Source organism: Ammospiza nelsoni, chromosome 13, assembly GCF_027579445.1.
Source record: "Ammospiza nelsoni isolate bAmmNel1 chromosome 13, bAmmNel1.pri, whole genome shotgun sequence".
Classification (NCBI taxonomy): domain Eukaryota; kingdom Metazoa; phylum Chordata; class Aves; order Passeriformes; family Passerellidae; genus Ammospiza; species Ammospiza nelsoni.
This window is the reverse complement of record NC_080645.1, coordinates 3778759-3796289: the sequence shown is the minus strand read 5'-3', so window position 1 is coordinate 3796289 and position 17531 is coordinate 3778759. Positions and strand designations below refer to the sequence as shown.

At 44.9% G+C, this 17531-nt stretch overlaps 1 protein-coding gene across 1 annotated transcript in view; it reads right to left on the bottom strand.

Annotated features, from left to right (window-relative positions):
• PEPD (peptidase D) overlaps positions 1-13683 on the bottom strand; it is a 193099-nt gene extending 179416 nt beyond the window's left edge. The window contains exon 1 of the mRNA XM_059481314.1: positions 13612-13683. The gene's annotated coding sequence lies outside the window, so the exon portion shown is untranslated. The remainder of the gene's footprint in view (positions 1-13611) is intronic.
• Positions 13684-17531: the final 3848 nt, after the last annotated feature.

Sequence of the window (17531 nt, the reverse complement as noted above, 5' to 3'; positions counted from 1 at the left end):
CACCCCAAATTATCCATGTCTCAGTCACTATCAAAACCTCTAAAATATGTCAGATCTTACAGTCAGCTCCAGTTAAGAGTATTTTGCTGACAGGATTTAATTCCTCCTAATCTTGGTAGCACAGTACCTACATTTTCTCTCAGCTTTGCTTCCTGTGCCAAACTTTGCAGTTTCCCCTCCAGGTCCCTGGTGCCCATTCCTAGGCCCTCTGTCCTTTGTGGTGCTCCTCTGGATGCTGCCACTCACCAGAGACACCAGAGCAGCCCCCAGAGGTTTTTACTGGCCCTGGAGTAAAGAGCAGCACAAAGGGGGGAACTCCTGCAGATGCTTCCAGCAGGGTCTCCATGAGCAAGATCAGCTGGAATGGGATCAGGACACCAAAGCAGCAGGTGCCAAGAGCCTTCACATCTCCAGCATGTGGGACACATGGGTTTAATTTGGATTAGATTGTTTGTGACCGTGTTCACAGGGGTCCCAGGATGAGGGAAGAGATGAGGATCTGACTCCATGTTTCAGAAGGCTTGATTTATATATATATATTTGATATATTTTTATAAAATATAATATAAAATATTTTTGATATATTTTATGATATATTTTATGATATAATTATATTAAAATTATATTAAAATTATACTAAAATAATAGAAGAAAGGTTTTCATCAGAAGGCTAGCTAAGAATAGAAAAGGAATGGAATGATAACAAAAGCTTGTGTCTGGGACAGAGAGTCCAAGCCAGCTGACTGTGATTGGTCATTAATTAGAAACAACCACATGAGACCAATCACAGATGCACCTGTTGCATTCCACAGCAGCAGATAATAATTGTTTACATTTTGTTCCTGAGGCCTCCCAGCTTCTCAGGAGGAAAAATCCTAAGGAAAGGATTTTTCATAGAAGGTGTCTGTGACAATTGTTCTTGATCTTTCCTCAGGGAATCAAAACTTTATAAAGGGAAAAAGTAATTTTAGAGGTGCTCTCGAAAATAATTTCCTGGTCCCTGGTGCAGTTCAGAGCTGCACTGTGTCCTGTTAAACACCAGGCACCAGCAGATGGTCAGCATCAAATCACAGCAGTGCCCTACCTAAAGCACTGTGCCAAAGGCTTACCTTCCTCCTCCTCCCAAATCATTGGAAAGTTTCTTAAGGTCCCTGGGGAAAAATGCTGCAGATGCCTTGAAAGGCAGGGTATCATGCAAATCTATCAATCTCAGTTCTGAAGTGCCATAATTATGCCCCACTATGTTCATTACATAGGTCAAATTCCCATTTGAAATGCATTCAGCTGCCAGCACAACCATTACCTTTGATTTCCAGGGGATTTTTAGGGAAGGGTAGCATTGCTGACTCACAGAAGCCTTCCTGAGCTGTTCAGCCCTGTTTGATGTAAGGAGCAGTGCAAATTTCCCTTCTCTGTGCATTACAAACTTCATCTGCTTCCACTTAGTTACAAAGTTGAGGTCTAAAAAAGGAAAAATCCCCAAGGCTGACACAAAGAAACACCCTGATTTAAAATCTCAAGGTATGAAGAAGTAAATTTCCAGCCTAGTGAGCTACCCACCTAGCTGCAGTTATTATGTGTTAAAATTCCCTGCACACCACACAGAAAATTTGCCCCTAAGCATTTTTTAATTTTTTTTTCCCATCTTATAAACTGCCAGAATACTCAAGTGATTTTTAGGAAATTGCTCATACTGGTAAAAATTCACTATCTGATATCCAAACATAAGCCTGGAGCACAGAGGCCAGAACCAGCCCTCTAATTCAGAATAGGTAGGGATTTTCTGACAGGATTTTCTGACAGAACATGTTCTGTCAGAAAATGTCAATGAATCAACTTTCCCCCAAAAAGGAGACTTCATCTATTTCATTAAAATGTTCCCTGAAAAGTGTCTGACTGCCAGCATGGACAAAGTAGGCTCCTTTCCTCCTAACTCCCAGCAGAAATCAGACCAGGAGATGTGGGCACCTGGCTGGGACTTCTTTCCAGGAACTCTCTCATCTTCCCATGTGTGCTCTTTATCATTGATTAACCATTTAGTGGCCCCAGTGAGGGCAGCCCAGTGGTTCTGCCACCCTTGGAAGATCAGCAAATTAGCAAGGTGTCTCCTCTCCAGCCCTAATTACAAACCAGCAGGAGTGGATGCTTAATGGTGGTGTCTTGGCTCAGTGCTCACATCCTCAGTTAGCCCTCTGGAATTCTGGAACTCACTGGGAGCTTTGGCCAAGCACAGAGGGGAGCTTTGGACTGTGGCAAGTTATTTAAGGCTAGGAAATAATGGGGGTTTGTCGCCGACATCTTTTATGAAAAATCCTTTCCTTAGGATTTTTTCCTCCTGAGAAGCTGGGAGGCCTCAGGAACAAAATGCAAACAATGGTTATCTGCTGCTGTGGAATGCAACAGGTGCATCTGTGATTGGTCTCATGTGGTTGTTTCTAATTAATGACCAATCACAGTCAGCTGGCTTGGACAGAGAGTCTGGGACAGCTGCCTTTGTTATTCATTCCTTTTCTATTCTTAGCTTAGCCAGCCTTCTGAGATGAAACCTTTTCTTCTATTCTTTTAGTATAGATTTAATGTAATATATACCATAAAATAATAAATCAGCCTTCTGAAACATGGAGTCAGATCCTCGTCTCTTCCCTCACCCTCAGACCCTTGCGAACACCCTCACAGGGGTTTGTCATTTCCCCTGCAGGACTGAGGAAGGCAATCTGCCCATCTGCCCTGCTCCCAGCTCTATCAGCACCCACTCCTGCACAGCCTTGGCCAATCCATCACACACTCATCTCATGGCTGAAATTCATTACAGGAGATATGTCTGGGTTCCTGCTTCTGCAGGAATGAGATTTTCTTCTGGAAACTGTGAGCTGATAAAAATTCCCTTTGTAAGTATCGAGGCTGCTTGAAATTTTTCCTTTTAATTTTCTTTTATGAATGTGTTGGGGGATTTTTGTGAAGGATGTTCAAGGAACAGACCACAGAACAGGGAATGGCAGAATGTGGGGGGGTTTCCTACTGAAGTACTCAGCTTTTTAAGGAAATGTTGAAAACATTTTAATTTTCTCCAGATCTGGACTAAAAATATTTATTTTTGCATCTTCTAAGGCTTCTACAAGAAATCAAAAATTTTCTTCCAAACAAAAATCATTTTACCAAAGCAGGCCAGTGTTTCCCAAAGGAATGAATAGCAGCTGTGCCTTTCAGCCCTGCTCAGCATATCCTGCACATCAAAAAGAGAGAAAGATGTGTAAAACTATTGATCACTTCTGCTTCAATGCACTGAAATTCTGAATTTAACAAAAGCACAAGCCCAGCACTGGAAATTTCTGTATGTTCCCAAGCACATTACAAGATTACTAGTGGGGAATTGCTCACAGTGCCCCAGGTTGAGTTATTTTCCCCAGAAACAAAACCTGCCTTGGTCCTGCTGCAGGTTGTAATCAGGTCATCCAGACAGGCTGTCAATTAATGTTCAGCTTGGGAGATTTTTATTATGTCCATAAAGAATTACACTGTGGCCATTGCACTCACACACTGAATCAAAGGGGAATGATATACAGCCAGAGCAAGCCTGAAATAATGCCTTGCTAGTAATCTAGCCACATTATTTTAATTCTCTCTAATTCTCTGTGCTTGTGGAAATCCCACAAGAGAAAATCTAAATAAATGAATCATAATTATAAACATTGTTTATGTAATTGGCAAATGCTGCAGAGATAAGTGAGCACTGCTTATTCCTACACAAATACAAATTAAATCTGGACACTGCACCAAAGATCTGCCCTATAGTGCTCCAAATTTAACAAGACTCAAAGATAAAAAGCTCAGCCCGCTGCTGTGATTTGTCTCTCTGTCTTACCACACCTTCATAGCCAAGCACATACACCATGGTGCCAAACTGGAATCATGGATCAGATATTTTAAGAAAACATAAGTGTTATTCATATCCCAAGTGCAAATGGAAAGGGCAAGATAATCCCCAGCAAACCAACCCCTTATCAGGATCACAGGCAGCCCCATTACTGCCATGACAGCTAGCTCAGCTGTGAGCCAAATGCCTGGGAAAGGCCAGCCAAGAATCCATCAGTAAAAGCTCATTTTTCAGTGCTAAAGGAGAAACCAGCACTGCCAGGTGAGGCTGGCACGGGCAGGGCTGGGCAGCCCCTCTGTGCCAGGGCCAGGCTCCAGAGCAGGGGCTGGGGGCTCAGCAGGAGCTGGAGACAGCCCCACTCCCACTCAGAACAAACCAATAAAGCAGAAATACCAGCCCAGGGCATGGGGACCTGCAGAGCTCAGAGGTGAGGGTGGGTCCTGAGCCACCATGCATCCATTTCAATGTTTTACCAAATGAGCTTTACAAGTTCACAAGGTGGATGTTTTAGGTGGAGAAAAGAAGACTACAGAAAAGAAGACAGGCTTTTAAGCACATCCCAGCTTTTTTTCCAACTGTGCATTCCAAGGAAGCACAACAGTGCATCTGCACCTTTCTCTAAAAACATCTTTTTTAGGCACTGCAGCGCCAGTGGAGGTGGAGGATTGACAGCTCTGGAGATCCATTCTGCTGTTTACCCACTGAACAGGCTCCACACAGGCAGCACAAACTTTGCTGAGCCTGCCTGACCAATGTGCCTTTGGCACCTGCTGAAAAATTGAACAGCCTGCAAGCGAGGGTGTGCAGTGCAGAGGGGAGCAGAGGGCAGCAGGCTGGGGGCTCAGTTGGGAGATGCCCCCATCCCCTGGCCCTGCTCCCTCCTCCTCCCCTGGCACTGACCAGGCTGCGTGCCAGGGCTGACAGGGCAGAAGCACACAGCAGCCATGCACACTCAGGATTCTTCATTTTCAGCAAGAAGCCGCATGGAGCCTCTCAAAGCTGGTGCCAGGCACTGTGCCTGGGGGATCTCAGACACAGCAGATTCTCAGAGGGGCTGCTCCTCATGCCAGCAGCAGCCTGGCACTCCCTGCACAAGCACAGCAGAGATGCAGGAGCTGCAGAGCAGGAGATGGAAGTCTGCTCTTTAAATATCTTCTGAGCACTGTGTAAGCAGATTCAAGCTCATCTTGCTCAAATTGCTTTAGTAACCACATTAACCTCTGGGACTCCCCCTTGTTTCCTGGGGTGGGTGAGTAATAGCTCAGGGATGCAGCAGGAATGGCTGAGCTCCCTTTCAGGGAGTACTGAACATGGGAATCTGTGCTTCTGTGCTTTCCAGAAATGATATATTATCAGTGCTGCATCTGAAATAACCCAGTAATTGCTTAATGCTTTATATTTACATAGGCTGTACATTATGTTTGCTCTGAGAGAGGGAAGGAAAACTAAGCAGGAAAGGAGTTTGCAATAAACCTACAGTAAGCAATAAAGAGCTATAAATGGTAATCTGTCAATAGCATCAGCTTCTTGAAGGGCTTGGTTTAGGAAAAGAGGAGCATCCTTAGCTCCCAACACATCTAAATCAGCCCAAACTGATGTAGTACCAAGCACGACTGAGTCCTTCCTGAAGGATGAGCTATTAAATGCAAACAAACATAAAATCTTATTTGAAAGATCATATTCACTATTAGCAAGGGGGAAAAAATCATCTTCCAGATAAGGCACTGATTGCTGGGACTCTGCAGTGAGCTCCAGCTCTGGCAGAGATTTTCCTTTCTTTTTCCCTTTCCTTTTCCCTTTCCTTTCCTGCCTCTTCCAGGTTTGCTGACTGCATTTAAACTTCCATCCCTGGGAAATGGAGAACAGTAACACACACCAGCTTGTGGGTGCTCATCTGTTTTCAAAAACAAAACCTCTGCAGATTTTAATAGCAAAATTGCCTGGCCTGAGAAATAAACAACCAAACCCTTGTAAGCAAGCAAGAATGTGCATGTGTTGCAAACCAGAGTGAAAGTAAGCAAAGTTTGCAATCTGTTGGTTTTCCAGGTCTTCATTCTTCAGTTTATGTTACACTGAATGCAAAGTGAAACATCTCTTACATGTAGAGGCTGAAGAACCCCTCTGAAATCAGCTGGAATGGCTAAAACCCATTAGGCCAGGATTTAAAAAGCATGTGCAACATGGGGAAAACCTACTGAGAGAGGGCTGTGCCTGAAGCAGCAGCTGTGGTGGAGTGTGGGGATGGAGGGGAGAGCAGGAGCACTGCCCAGCCTCCAGCAGCTCACACTGCTGCATGGTGTATGGTGCTGCACTGAGAAACTGGCAGGGATGAGGTACAGGAGAACTGGGAGCCATAAAAACTCTGAGGATATTATACAAGGATTACCATGGTATGCATATTGCAGCCTACTGTTGGCAAAAAAAAAAAAAAAAAAAAAGAAAAATAAGAAATAAAAGAAAAAAAGAAAGAAAAAAACCTAAGCAAAGCTAATTCCCTCAATTTACATACAGTAAAATACAAGATTCAGCTATTCCAGCTTCTTGCTACACCAAGGGAAAAGCTGCTTGATTGGCACAGGGGTGAGCAGAAGGAGAAGCTGTGATAGAGTCAGGGGTAGCAGGGGGTGAAGGGCTTGGATCCAAGGTTATAAAACACAGACAGGTCTCCCATTAACATGACAATTGTTTCTCAAGGCTCTGCTGCCTGTACAAACTGCACAGGCCAGCCTGGCAACATCCAAAACCCACAAGCATGGGCAGGGCCCCAGAGCTCAGCCAAGCAGTGCCTCACCTGCTCAGGGATTGTCTCAAGGTGTAAATATCCAAGCAAAAAGTTATAAAATAAAACAATTTCATTCTGGTCTTGGCAGGGAGTCTCTCACTGACATGCTCTCCCTGCCCTTCATCCAGGGAGTGGGGCAGTGGGACTGGGGGCAGCAGTGTCACACTGCCCCTCTGCTGCCCATGGGGACAGCCACCAATGCCACCAGCCTGCCAGGCCCCTGCCAGCCCCTCTCTGTGCTGCCAGACAGGCTCTGAGGGAAACCCAGCACAAGACACTCGGGGCTTTGGTGGAATCCCAGCTGCCATTCATGGGGTCACACCCTGGGGCAGGGGTTGTGGCCTGGCTGTGAAGGGGAGCACTCCCTTCCCAGTGCAGTTCTGATAATTCCCATGCAATTTTGATAATTCCCTGCACCTTTTTGATAATTCACATGTATGATATGTCTACAAAACAGCCAGAGGAGGTGACCCCTTCCACACGATCATTGAAGGAGTTGCACAGTGACAGCCTACACCACAAAAGGTAAGCAGGTGTCACCATACCTGGCTGCTGAGAGAGCTTTATGAAAATTGTGGGAAGAAAGAACTAATTAGCAGTGAGTGGTAGGAGAAGATGAACTTTTTAAAAAGGAAGATTTCCATTTTTATGCCCATGGCACCTAAGTAACAAGCAGAAGGATATTGCAGACAACTTCTATGAAAAATCCTTTCCTTAGGATTTTTCCTCCTGAGAAGCTGAGAGGCCTCAAGAACAAAATGTAAACAATGATTATCTGCTGCTGTGGAATGCAACAGGTGCATCTGGGATTGGTCTCATGTGGTTGTTTCTAATTAATGGCCAATCACAGTCAGCTGGCTCGGACAGAGAGCCGAGCCACAAACCTTTGTTATCATTCTTTCTTTTTCTATTCTTAGCTAGCCTTCTGATGAAACCTTTCCTTCTACTCTTTTAGTATAGTTTTAATGTAATATATATCATAAAATAACAAATCAATCCTTCTGAAACACTCCCTTCCCTCATCCAAGAACCCCTGTGAACACCATCACAGAAGGAAGAAGAAATAAAGTATATGAGCCTGATGAATGAAGATTCATAGAGCAGGACTGGGCATTTAGTTACAAAGACTGAACCAGAAATGTGTTCCTGCTCCCTCCAAGGAGTCACTGCACAGAGAGAAGCCTCTCCAGCTCGAGTGTGACTTTGCTGGGCAGGGATTCCTGCAGGTTTGCAGACAGGAAAAGGAGCATTTCAAGTGTAGCAGCATCTCAGAGAAGGGGGCCTGCATCTCCTGAGGCTGGAGCTGTGAATGCCATCCAATGTTCAGGGAATGATAGAGAGATCACACTCCCCTGAACAATGAACCAAAATCAATCTGGGCCCAAATAAAATGTATCCTGTTATAGACTAACCCACACAGAGCAAAGAGCTCACTGACATCAGGGGAACAGCAGAGTCACAGGTGACACTTGCCAGAGACAAATGAAGCAATGTTTTCACAAAACACCCTTTAAAGGGGCAGCCAGCAGAAGCCTCAGGTGAGACAGAAATGGAAATACTGAAAATTTGCCTTCCCATTGCCTTCAGAGCCTGCCACAAGATTCCTGGCAGCAGTCTGGCCATGAACAGCATTGCAAAGGCTGAAGAACTTGGCCAGCAATTTTTATTTTTCTGACAAAAACCTCAAGCCCACCCCACACACAAAAGCTGTGCAATGAGATACTATTACAATAGCTTGCAGGGAAAATCTTCCAGTTGGTCAGTCCAGCCATGGAGCTGAGTAGCTTGAGAAGTCTGAATACATTTAACTCCCTGTTTTCACCATGGAAATGCTCAACAAAACTGACCTTTTCAATTTCAATAAAACTGGATTTTCCCATAGGTCCCTTGCCAGCCACTGCAATAATAAGTGGGAGTGCTAAAGCTCAGAATTATTAAAAACTGAAAAAGAATAAAATGGTGTCCCAGCCCCACTGCTGCTGTGCTGGATCTGACTGCATTCACTCTGCTGGCAGAGCTGCACTATCCTTCAGACATTTCAGAAAATACAATTCCATCTGTGATTTTGCTGATGCCAATCTGGAGGATCTGCTGACTTCTTGCTGGTCCCACTCAGAGCAGGACATGGCCATGGCATCCCTGCTGACACTGCAGCTCCTTTCACCTGGGCAGGCCATTTCTGGGGATGGCTGGGTACTCTGACCATCCTGCTGTGTTTGTCCTTCCTCACCAAGCTCTTTATTCACTGTTCCAAAGCAGAGCACTGAGACTCAGCCTCCTGGCACCAGGGAAGGTTCTTCCTTTGCCATCCAAGATGCTGCTCTCCTCTGGCTGGCCAGGCCAGGCACAGACATCTTTTATAAAAATTCCTTTCCTTAGGATTTTTCCTCCTGATAAGCTGAGAGGCCTCAGGGACAAAATGTAAACAATGATTATCTGCTGCTGTGGAATGCAACAGGTGCATCTGGGATTGGTCTCATGTTGGATGTTTCTAATTAATGGCCAATCACAGTCAGCTGGCTCGGACAGAAAGTCCAAGCCACAAGCCTTTGTTATCATTCCTTCTTTTTCTATTCTTAGCCAGCCTTCTGATGAAATCCTTTCTTCTATTCTTTTAGTATAGTTTTAATGTAATATATATTATAAAATAATAAATCAGCCTTCTGAAACATGGAGTCAGATCCTCATCCCTTCCCTCATCCTGGGACCCCTGTGAACACCATCACACAAGGTGAGGAAATGGACTGGAAATGGCAGACACTCATAGAATTATTTCAAACTCCAAAGTTTTTATGTTTTTTACCAAGGAGTTTTGGCATACCTGTCCCTTAGACTATGATCAGTCTCAAGAATAACAGCTATAAAACATGACTGAAAAAATGTTGATGTCTGTTTAGATCCATGCATTGTAAAGTATCCGTCATTTGGCAGCAGTTGAAGTAAGAAATTATTTCTTCTTTGTGTTTAACTTTCTCCAGTGTCTGTGTTCAGGAAGGTATCCTCAAGAGTGATGAAATTCAGGCATTCACATCTCAGTCAATGCATTTGAGATTAGGTAGTTTTGAAGTATCCAAATCTACATTTCACATGTCACCTTTTTAGCAAAATATAGATATGGGGAGAAAAAATGTGAAACAGAGCAACTTTTAATAAACCCCTCAGGTTCCAGCTAAGCACATTGATATCAAGAGCTACAACCACACTGCAGCATGTCCCTGTGCTCCCCCACCCCACACTGTACCAGCTCCAAAGGTTCTGTTTTCCCTGGAGATTCCAAATGGGCTGTTAGCATGCCAGTTGTTAGCACTGTACTCGATTCAGATATTTCATGTGTCAGATAGACAACAGCATCTGACTGAAGCCAGGCCTGTGCTTGGGGCAGAGCTGCCCTCAGGGAGCCCCAGGACACAGCCCCAGTGTTGGGGAAGATGAAACAAGAAAGCCTTATAAATATGATTGTCTGACAAAAGATTTTGAGAATATGGAAACTATAAATGAGATTGAAATGAAAGCAAGGTTTGAGATCCCTCAGTTACTGAACAACTGGAAAACAATGGCATGGCCAGCTGAAGGTGATCCCCTTTTGATGGAACAACACCCTCTGCTTGCAGACAGGCCCAAGGGTCAGAGCAGACCCTACAGCTTGGCAGAAGGGGCCCAAAGAGGAGTTTTTAGGGTTTAAAATGTAACACAGTATGGTAATGTAATGATTCATATAGGCTGTATGTAAATGCTATAGGATTTGTATATTGAACTAGATTGGTTAATGAGAATTAGAATATTCAACACAGAAGAAGATTTATGGTATTGTAACTTCACGATCTTACCCTTTTACTCTCTCACCCTCTCTACCCCTCTCTTCTCTCTTTACTGATCTAAGCTGTGGCTGGCAGCTGCCAGCAGGGCCCTGCACCCAGGCCCTGTGCAATAAACCCCAAATCCCAGCAGGGCCCTGCACTCAGGCCCTGTGCAATAAACCCCAAATCCCAGCAGGGCCCTGCACCCAGGCCCTGTGCAATGAACCCCAAATCCCAGCAGGGCCCTGCACTCAGGCCCTCAGCAATAAACCCCAAATCCCAGCAAGGCCCTGCACCCAGGCCCTGTGCAATAAACCCCAAATCCCAGCAGGGCCCTGCACCCAGGCCCTGTGCAATAAACCCCAAGTTCCAGCCCTGGCTGCAGAGATCTCTCGTGTCCGTCTGTCCCAACCATCCTACCCCCATCACTCCCACACCCCAGCCCAGGGCACTCCCAGTTCCTGCTCTCCCCATCCCTCTCACACCAAATCAGGCTGTGTTTGCCATCCTGCCATGAAGCACTGCCTGGCTGTGCCTGCAGTGTGTTACAGGGACAAGATCAGCCACTGCCAAGTGGTAGTGATGCCATTTCCATCTGAAGTGTGCTTCCAAGCAGGCTTCCATGCACGCTGCCTGCTTGCCTAAAAGATGCAAAACCCAGCTTAACCGTTTCCTTGGCAGGTTTACAGATCCTTTGTACTTTCCAAAATACAAAATCATGCAAGCATCTGTCCTCACATCACTTTCCTTCCTTTTGCTATAATAACAGAACTTTTGGGTCTCTCTGTTCCCACAGTGGAGCTAATCCCTGGAGGCCCAACCTCAGCTGAACCTTACCCAGTGTTTGTTGGCTGCTGCAGAAGTGCAGAGCTCTGCTCAGTAGTGAGTTCACAGCTTTTGGTGCCTCCCTGCTGCTCCTTGAGCAGAGGCATGAAAGGAGAAACACACATTCTGCTCCCAGGTACCACAGACTGCCTGGTGATGGAGCAGTGCTTGCCCAGATCCCTCCTCCCTTCCCAACATGTGCAGCTGTCCCAGCCCTCTTCTGCTTGGGCACACCCAGCTCCTGCACAAAACCTGTCTGGAGCACAGGGCAGGCAGAGCCAAGAGCCTGGGTAGGTGCTTGCACATGGGGAAGGAGCTGTTGAATGCTCCTGCTCCACCCAAGTTGCCTTAAGTTCAGTCTCTGCTTCCACCCAATATTTTTTCCTTGACAGCTTGAGAAAAATAACTTCTGTTATTCTGAAGGCTATCAAAAGTAAAAACCAACAAAAATAAAATCTCTCTTCCTATTTGCTACTTTTGTGTAACTTATTGCAGTTCCACAGTGCCTGTGCTGCACAGCTCCTCCAGCTGCCTGTGGGGTCAGGGCCTTTGGGAACACACACCCCAGAGATGTGGGATGAAATGATCCATGCCCTGCAGAACTTCCAGCCCTATGGGGTAATGGCACCCTTGGGGCTACCGGGGAGCCTTCAGGGAGGTCCAGGTCCAGAGAAGACCTTCAGAAGAGTTAATTCAAAGTTTTTAGCTCACCAGCATTACCAGCTTTATGTTCCCACCCAGGAGCCCTGTCCCTGCCAGCTGCATCTGCACTGGAGAGCCAGCAATGCCTTCAGAGGGGACACTGGCAGGCTTTGCCAAGACATGGCAAATTACAGAACTGAGGGTTTTAATTGCTTATTTCATACCTCCTGAACAGGAAGAATGTTCCTGAAAACCCACAGCAAAGCCAGCTGAAAAACAAGGGAATAAAGGGAGCAAGAAAAAAACCTAATCCTGAAGTAAGGATGAGGATGAGCCCATCCACAAAATCTGAGTTAGAGCTTTTTATTTAAGACTGTTTATCTTTGCTATGTCCTGTTTACCAGACCTTTGATCCTGCCAGTGCATTTGCCAAAGGCTGTACAGAAGACTGCACCTGACACATCACCTCACCAATGACATTCAGATGCCTTTCAGCTCTATGACCAACACAGCTGCAGAGAAGGATGCTGATGGAAAGTGGATTAGGAGATTGCTCATCCTCTCAGAAAGTCACCTGGGACAGCTGTGTGCTGCTAAGCCCTGCATCAGATGGAGAGAAAAGGGTATTTTGCACAAGTCAGGAATTTGGTTTAACAGCTTCAGCAGGAAGCCATGGCATGAGGCTGGTGGTTCACACTCCAACGAGAAACATAAGAAAACAACCCAGAGATTTTTCAAACAGGCATGGCACACCAGGCAAAGTGTGGCAGAGAGAGGGAAGATCCCAGAGCATCAAATGCCAGCCCTGCAGCAGGCTCTGTGCACTCCCAGGAAGGGCTTTGAGCAGCAGTCTCCCTCCCTGGCAGAGATGTGGGCTCTGTACTTCCTACCAGCCACCTGGCTACTGAGTCAGAGCACATTTTAAGCCAAATGCTTGTGAGATGGGGGTGGGGAGAAGGGGAAGCCTCTTTAATCTGCAAGAATTACAGGACTGACATGGTTCTTCATTTTATCCCTGCTCAGCACACACACAGCACCTTCAGCAATGTTCCTTCCCAAACAGGGCCAAGTGCAGTGCTGGTGCCACCCCCCTGTCCCTGGGTACACAGAAGGGGACTTGCCCCTCTCCTCCCAGGAACTGGGATTCCTTTTACCTTCCCAAGACAATTTCATGTGAAACTGGACTCAAAGGAACCATGCAAAATCAAGGACTACCTGAAGGAAATAAAGCAAGCCCCTTTCTGCATGCCATTAAAGCCCAAATTCCAAGGAAATAACCTTGTGTGCTTCAGTCAGTTTGTTTCACTCTGCTAGTTTTCCAAATGATTTTAAATTACACATGCTCAAATAGAAAAGGATGGCAGTAAATAGGAAGCTGTAAGTAAACATTGCTCCTTGACAGGTAGCAGATGAGATGCTAGCCATACCATACAATGGCAGCAAATATATACAGATTTTCCTAATACTTCTCCATCACTTTGATTTAAGAAAAAGATGGCTCCTATTTGCAGCCTGAAGTGCTCTGAACACTGCTGTGGTCTTCCTTTGGGTTCCCTATAATTTGTCTAATTTCCTAAGCACATTTCTGGAGAATCATTCAGGGATATTTCCAAGATTTTATATTTTTACTGAGTTTTCCTCAATCCAATTATCCCCCCAGAAATTGAAGCAACTGAACACAGAATCCTTACCTTTGTTGATCTGGTCTTGTTTTCAAGAGATGCAGCTCTTTGTGTGGTCAGAAGAGACACCCCCAGGTGTTTGCTGTACACCACAGCCCATCCTCCTCATTCTCTGTGCAGCCATTAGCTGTGCTACTGTGGGTACCAGGACACAAAGGGAGGGTTGATGTGCCCACACACATGGGCACAGACAGGGCAGCCTGGTTCCAGGCACAACTTCACAAGGATATTTCCTGGGAATTGCAGTGAGGAACCTCAGAGAAAGAGAAAATAATTCTTATCTCTACTTGTGCTCCTGTTGTTTTTGTACATGTGGAATGTGTTATGGAGATTGTTTACCTGAAGGGATTTGGCAATTGGATTCTGCTGAGGATTGCTTTGTTTCCTTGGCCAATTGGGTCAAAGCTGTGTCCTGGCTGTCTCAGACAATCATGGGTTTTTCTTTAGTATGTATCTTTGTATAGTATAGTATAGTATAGTATAGTATAGTATAGTATAGTATAGTATAGTATAGTATAATAGTATAATATTATATTACATTATACTATTTATTTCTTTAATATAGTATAATGTAATATAATATAATTTCATAAAGCAATTGTTCAGCCTTCTGAATCAATGGAGTCAGATGCCAATCATATCAGCACGTTGGGGGCACCCTGTATTTTACTATAGGTTCCCTGGTGTCATGGTTTGACAGCAGGTTTGTCAGGTATTCAAACCTGAGCACCCATTGGTTTGACCACAGCCTCCCAAACACCTCACTTCCTTTTCAAACCAGGACACCTGGGCCCACAGGAGCCCTGGGCAGGTGAGCCCAAGGCCTTGACAAACCCAATTTCAGCCCCTACCAGCACTGCAGGGCACAGCCCCACCCCAGGAGCCCCTCACTGGTGCTCACCACGTGCTGCCACACCCTGCCAGGTGCCAGGTGTGCTGCTGGGCAGGGACTGAGGCACACTACCCATGATGGGACAGCTCCAGCAGTGACTCTGTGCCTCGATGCCAGGGTAGGGGGTTTGTGTTGCTGGCTGGGGTCTGTGTACAAATTACAAACAGGACAGGACTGCTGTGGAACGTGCCTTGAGCTGTTTGATTTTCCAGCATCAGTTTCATTCCATGGTTATGACAATGGGAAGATGCCACCAGCTCACATCCCAGGCAGCAAAGAACTCAATGTTACAACTCACTTTATAAGTTTTTTGACCAATCTCACAAAACAAAAGCACATTGACAGTAGTTCTATCCAACCACTGTAAGCACACGTACCTTTGGTTAAACAATCCTTGCTTATTTCAAATACAATACCTGCTTGTAAGCCTTAAAACACAATGCACAGAGCTCCATTATTAAACTTCAAACTTCCCAATATCTCACTAGATAAATTTTTCTGCAGCTTAGAGAGTTATTCTAGCCAAGTGTTAATACACAGACCATTGTTCTATTTGTCCTTACTTTCTACTTCTCATATAATTTTTCTGCTGACCAATCTCATGGCTACTGCTCAGCCCTAATCACAGTTCTGCTGTCTCTGAGGCCTGCCTTTTGCAGCTTTCCCAAACCCCTCTGATTTTAAGGATTCCCACAGTTTTGGTTGGTTGATTTGAGATTTCTCAGCTAATGCACTAATAAGTGTGGTGGGTTCAGTGCTGACTAATCACCAGTGCACTCACTAAGATGTACTTACCTATTTTTTGCTGTCAGGTAGAACTGGGAGAAAGGTAAAGGAGGCTTAAAACTTTAAAAGGGTATAAAGAAAAATTTATTAACAGTAACTAAAAGAAAGAGTAACAAGAATCAGAGCAAAACTTTTAGAATACTTCTCTTCCCCTTACAACCTTTTATTTCTTAATGACAGTGCAAAGAAATAAAACTTAAAATTTCAGTCAGTTTACTACATCTGGAACAGTCTTTCTTTGGTTCACTTAGGGAGAGAAGTCTCTCTTGTTAAGGCTATGGAGACTTCTCTACAAGAAACCAGTTCTCTTGTGTTTCCCTTCATGAATAGTAAAAATGTTCCTGCGTTTCTTTCATCTTTAACATGTGTTTTTCACAGAAGCATATACACTTTTGCAGCAGCTAGGAGCTTTGCATCACTTCCATAAATACCTCCCATGCAAAGCCCCCACAGCCAGCCATTGCTGGGAGCCTGGGCAGCCCCTGCTTCTGCAGACTGTGCCTTGAATCAGACATTTCCAAAGTGCCCCAAAATAAACACTGATAGCTGCTGGGTCAAACTATTTGCTGCTCAGTGGACACATGGGGCTTCCTCCTGCAGCCCTCTCTGCTTCTGTTTGACTCCTTTGTTAAAAATGCTCAGGAAAAGATACTTTCTTTTATGAATTAGGCTATTACCTCAGATTCACCTTTTCCCCTAATGAAAAGCAAGTTTCTACAGCAGGTCAAATAAATAGCCCGCAAGTACAATACAGTCAAGTTCTTCAAAGGTGTTTCTTGGAAAACAGGGAGTTCTCATGGTGGGTCCAGCTGTGCATCCCTCACAACCCCCAGCAGGACAATCAGCATCTCTGCACCCCAGGAGAAAGCAGCACCACCTCCCTTCTTGTTACCAACTGCCTCCACTGTCACAAACACCCTCACTTTCTTCTCCTCAGTTTCCTTTCAGGCTTTTCTTCTCACTCCTGCCATCCCTCTGCCTGTGAGGGAATGCTCTAACATCAAGCCTTACTCTGGTTCCCAGAGTCTCATTTTTTGAAAGGATGAGATTTCCCAGCATCCTCAAGCCCCTTCACATTCTCCTGTTCTATTTCTAACATATCCCCTATCCCTTCATTTGTGTTTACCACTCTTATCCCCTTTTCTATGTTTCCTCATTTTTTATTGATCCATTTTTCTTTTTACCCTCTTCCCTTCAACTCTTTGCTTCTCTTTTTCCTCCCTGCCCCATTCTAGTGACACTTTGTGGCTAGATGTATTACCCACTGTGCTGAGGGGGAGCAGTGCATCTGAATTCAAGCTGCACTGTACAACTACAGCAATTCTAGATACACTTACAGAAACAGCAAATCAAACTCTTAGTGTTCTCATCTCCCCGTGCTAAATTCCCAGAGCCAAATGCCTCCCATTATCAAAACAATTTTAAATAAAGCTAAGGGGAGAATTAAATGAGAAATAAATTGGGCATTTAAAGCCTGGTTTGCAGCACTCAGCTGCTCTCACTTCAATAACTGCAGTGCACACCTTCCATCAGCCCCCACTCTGCAGAGCAGCCTCTGTTTGCTGGCATGTTCCCCACTCTGCCAGAGATGATATGGACACCCTGCACTGCCAGATAAGCAATATATGTCACTCTCCCCTGTCTAAAATTAAAATGGGTACATTAATTTATTTTCTATTACAGGCTACAGCAGAAATCAGAGAGGGAGAGGGAGCACGTTCTGCACTGGCTCTGTGCTCAGAACTGTGCTGTGGGGCCTCCCTGCACACACTTGGCCAACATTTTGTGGTAAACCCTCAGATACTTCTGCAGAAAATGGGTGTCAGAAAATAACTGCTGCTCTGGGATGACACGATTTTGTACTTTTTACACTTACAGCAAGTGAATCCCAAGCTACCTTCTAACCACATCCTTTTGGGACAGGCCCTCCCCAGCTGGATGGAGGCAGAGCACATCTGGGTGATGTCATCCCTTCATGGCCAATGGCATAGCATCTAAGAAATAAAAGTGCTTTAATTGAAAGCAATCAAAAATCAGAGGGATGGCAAGAAATCCTTTTTATCAGCCTTAAACAAAATGAAAATCAAAACTGAGGAATTAGTTGTTCAGAGGTCAGAAGAGAACTAGCTAGAAGGGCTACATGTTTATACATTCTATGTATTTTCTTTCCATTTTATAGAGAATAATTTCTAAACTGGCTGACACTCATGTGTGAATTATGACATCTGAATTAGGACAACCAGCATCTCTG